Source organism: Cornus florida, unplaced genomic scaffold (genome assembly GCF_030987335.1).
Source record: "Cornus florida cultivar Cherokee Brave unplaced genomic scaffold, ASM3098733v1 CherokeeBrave_3.0.0_Hap2_Chr10, whole genome shotgun sequence".
NCBI lineage: Eukaryota > Viridiplantae > Streptophyta > Magnoliopsida > Cornales > Cornaceae > Cornus > Cornus florida.
The window spans coordinates 348087-352906 of record NW_026775580.1 but is presented as its reverse complement, the minus strand read 5'-3'; the positions used below and the strand labels follow the sequence as shown (position 1 = coordinate 352906).

The 4820-nt window shown below is 35.7% G+C and overlaps 1 pseudogene; it reads right to left on the bottom strand.

Annotated features, from left to right (window-relative positions):
• Positions 1 to 3049: 3049 nt before the first annotated feature.
• LOC132280427 (small nucleolar RNA R71) lies at positions 3050 to 3147 on the bottom strand (annotated as a pseudogene).
• Between the last annotated feature and the right edge of the window lie 1673 nt (positions 3148 to 4820).

Genomic DNA, 4820 nt, shown 5'->3' with positions numbered 1-4820 from the left:
TAGAAACCACTTCTAAAACACAACTAGATCATGGAGCAAATTGATAGAATTTAAATAGATAAACACAATTAAATTCTCTAGATTTCCGATTCAATTTCAATTAATCTCAATTTAATACATGTTAAAGGGCATGGCAAGGTCGTCACCTATATCCATTCTAAAACTCAATTAGGTTATTGGAACAATAAAGTAGAACTCTAATTAAATCATGCTAATTTAATTACTAAGGTTCTATAGCAACTTCAAATGGTCCACAATTAATATATACTAGTAAACAAATCATGGCCAATACAAATATCAAGTTAAAATCTTAATTAAGCTAATGAGACTACAAAATAGATTTTAATTAATTCTTTTAATTAAAATCTCTAGATTTTCAAACTTAACCAAATGCTCTTAATTTAACATATCTTAGAGAACATACCAAGGACTAATGTAATATCACATTACAAGCTTATTTCATGCAATTTACAACCATGTGAATTAAACTTTCACTAAAGTTAAATATAAATTAAAAGTTGCAATTCTCATGCAATTAATCCCAATTTAATATATGTGAACAACTAAACCTAAGCTTAATTTTCTAGCATGCCACAATACAATTCCAAGTTGTATATCACCATGAGGATTAAATCTTAAACATGGAATTTAATTAAATAAAAGGTTTCAAAACCTAACCGAATATTCTAAATCAAATATATGTGAAGCTATATGGCATGTAAATCAAGAATATCAAGTCAGAATTTAAATAGAGTGAATAATGCACTCAGGGCAAATTAATTAATTAAATTAATTAATAATTACTAATTTTTCAAAACACCTCCAATTACTTTCAAATTCAACTATGTTGAAGAGCATGCTAAGGCCTAATTTAATATGCTAACACATATTGATTTCAAGCTAGTTAAGGCCATGTGAATTAATCTTTCACCTAAGATAAATATTTAAAATCTTTAATACTTATTCAAATGTTCCAATTTTAATACATGACAATGAGCATATCAAGGGGTAATATAAAATCATGCTACATGTTTAAACCAAGTCATGACCAACCGGGAAAATTAGATCCCGTACAAGAAAAATAAATAATAAAATCTCTAGATTTTATATTTAATCATGCAAACAAGTAGTATAAGCATCACAAGCATGCTATATAACAATAATTTAAACCTAGAACATCCCCTACCTCAATTTGAGATGAAAATCCCAAAGGCCCACCAAAATAAAAGTGCTCCGAATTCGACGATACCGAGAGGTTTTGTCGGGGACAACACCGTGAACAAGAATCCGCAAAAAGCCCCATGAAAATCTCAACTTAACTCCAAACCTGAACTTGAAAAATCATCAAAAATGGATTCTAATAAGGGCAAAAGGTAGAGCACATCGAGGGAAGCAATAAATGCTAAGGCCGAAGGATTTCTACCAAGGAAATCAAGTGGAGGAGAAGAAAGAGTGAAGGCAGCCCCTTGGGCTCCCATAGCTGCCAGCCAAGAGGAAGAAGAAGGTCTGAAAATCTAATTTTAAAAATTAGGGCAACCTATTTATAGAAATCTCAAAAAGTGCCCCGAACGGGCCCCGCCGGGTCCGAAAAAGTAAAATTTGAGCAGACGCACTCAAATGGCAAAACTTTGTGATCAAAAAAGATTCAAAATGATAAAATATGAACAACGGAAGAAACGACGTCGAAAATCGAATCCCGAGCAGAAAGTTATGCCCAAAACAAGTTTGGTGCAAACCGGGGCCAAAAACCCTGAAACTGGAAAACATCGACCAAGAGGAAATTCCAAGAGTACACAACTTGACAAAATGTGAAAATGAATCCTGTACAAGGATCCAAGCTCTAGACGAGATATTTTGCAATAACTTTCGTTAATTGCACAATGGCCCCTGCAAAAAAGGGTTAACTACGAAACTGCCCCAGAATGAAAATATTTTTCAAAAGATATTTTCTTAGATGCCCCTGAAATAAAATATCTTCAAAAGATATTTACGAAAAACACCCCAAGAAATGAAAAAGATTCTGAAGAATTGTGCACCTATGCCCCTGTGGACACCGGGAGCAATCAGAGTACTTTATTGCAAAAGTAAATATACGTATTTCGAGGAAACCACTCAAAATGAAGGCACGTGAAGTCAAAAACCAACTCCGAGCATCAGAAGTGAGGTTGTACCAAAAACTGACAAATAGAGATAAGACGAAATAAGGAAAATGACAGAATAGGGAAAAGACGAAATAATGCATAGTGTCAAAAAACGAAAAATGCGAAAATGACTCGGTCCTCAAAGGAAGTTGTCAATTCACATGAAAGAGTCTCAGAAACCAATTCCGAGCACTCGAGATGACACTAAGCGACATGAAACGGAGCTTAGAAAGGAAAATTAAACGAAAAAAATTCATTCGTAAAATTTCAAGAAAAATGAAAGGAAGGCAAATAACTGGGTCGTTACACATATTGTGGATCCTCAAGGTGTGCATCCACCCTTGGGAATGCCATGACCAATCAATCATGTTGTGTAACAACCTAATCTAGGGATGCCAAGGCCAAATGTTGTTCCCCCAATTGGTGAGCAACAACAACAATATATTCAAATGGCATACCCTCAACAAGGTCAAATGGCATATCATCAGCAAGGTCAAATGCCATATCCTCCTCTCAATCCTCTCAATCCTCTTAAACCTCCAATGGTCCTTAGGGATTGTTACACTCCAAATCAATATAATGCACCCACTTGCATTCAATTGCCAAATTTTCGTGCTCATCATTGTGAGATTAAGGCTTCCACCATTAACATATGCCCCCTTTTTTATGGGTTGAGCAATGAAGAGCCTTATAAACATTTAGATGAATTCTTGGAAGTTTGTTCCACCGTGAAAATCACGGATGTTCCAGAATAAGTCCTTAAAATGAAGTTTTTCCCTTTCACTCTTCGGGATAAAGCTAAATATTGGTTCAATAACTTGCAGTCAAATACAATCACCTCTTGGGCACAATTGCAACAAGAGTTCCTAAAAAAGTACTATCCTACCAGTCAAACCGATTCAATGAGAACTTCCATTGGTGAATTTAAACAAGAAGAATGAGAACCCCTTCATGAAGCATGGGAACGTTTGAATGACTTGTTACGGAAGTGTCCACATCATGACATTCCTAAGTGGCAATTAGTTCAATGTTTCTTTTCAAGTTTATCCGATGCTAATAAGGGCATTGTTGATGCTTCCTGTGGTGGAAGCTATATAGAAAGAAATGAAGATGAAATTCGACATCTCTTTGAAAAAATGAGTGAAAACTCAATGCATAGATCTTCATCTTCTAGGGGTGGTCACCTAGCAAATGTGGGAGGAAAGAAAGTTCTAAATCAAATAGACTCTTCTATGGAAATTGCCGCCGAGGTCAAAAAACTTACTCAAAGGTTTGATAAAATCCTTTTGAATCAAGGTCTAGCAATTCAATCTTCTCCTCACCATTCCAATGAAATGTGCATGACTTGTTCTAGTTACACTCACCATACTTTAAATTGCCCTCTTGGACAAATCATACCAAGTGAGTCTCAAGAACAAGCAAACGCAGCTTTCATTCATCAAGGGAACAACCCTTATTCCAATACTTACAATCGGGGGTGGAAAAATCATCCAAACTTTGCATGGAGAAATCAAGGAGATAGTGCAAACTCTCCTCAAACTCAAGGTTCCCAAGCAAAGTATGTTCCCCTACATCTGCAAAATCAAAATCAGAATTCTCAAGGTTACCATCCTTCATTCTATCCTCAGAATGTGAATCAATATTCTCATCCTCAAGTATCAAATTCTCAATCCTACTCTCAACCTCAAGTATCAAATTCTCAATCCTACTCTAAACCAAATCAAGAGCCTCCTAAGAGTTTCGCTTTTGAGGACAAGGTCTTGCAAGACTTAAGTGATCTTCGAAAAGATAATCAATTGTTTCATTCTCACTCTTAATCAATTCTAAAGCTTAAAGCTCAAATCGGGCAATTAGCTAATTCTTTAAATATGAGAGAGAAAGGTAAGTTGCCTAGTCAAACTGAGACCAATCCTAAGGGGTAATTTATGGCGCAAGCAAGTCCTTCATCAGAATTTTTTGGAAATGAGCAAGTTCAAGCAATTACTACCTTGAGGAGTGGTAGGAAAATGGATAATAAGGTAGAGGTACCAAAAGAGGATAGTGAATTGACACAACCTAGTGGTTGCATCCATCCCATTCAAAATCCTATTCTTACACCCTTGGATGCTAGTGGTTCCAAAAAGGACATTCCATCATCTTCATCATCATCTCCCCAATTAGAGAAGTCTTATGAGCCAAAAGCTCAATTTCCTCATGCTTTGAGAGAGACTTCATCATTTGGGAGACAAGAAGGAAAATTTCATGATATGATGGAAGTGTTTAAACAAGTGAAAATCAATCTCCCTCTTCTAAATGCAATTAGGCAAATTCCACTATATGCAAAGTTCTTGAAAGACTTGTGCACATAAAAGAGGAAGAGCAAGGGAAAGGACCTTAAGAATGTGATTTTAACGGAACAAGTGAGTTCCATCATTCTATCTAACACTCCTTCTAAGTTCAAAGATCCGGGTGCTCCGACTATTTCTTGTGTTATTGGAAACCAAGAGATTCGTAGAGCTCTCCTTGATTTAGGTGCAAGTATCAATCTCATTCCATATTCTGTTTACTTGCAATTAGGATTAGGGGACTTGAAGCCAACATCGGTAGCAATCGAACTAGTTGATAGATCAATTAAGAAACCGAGGGGAATTGTTGAGGACATCTTAATTAAGATTGATAAATTTTATTTCCCGGTTGATT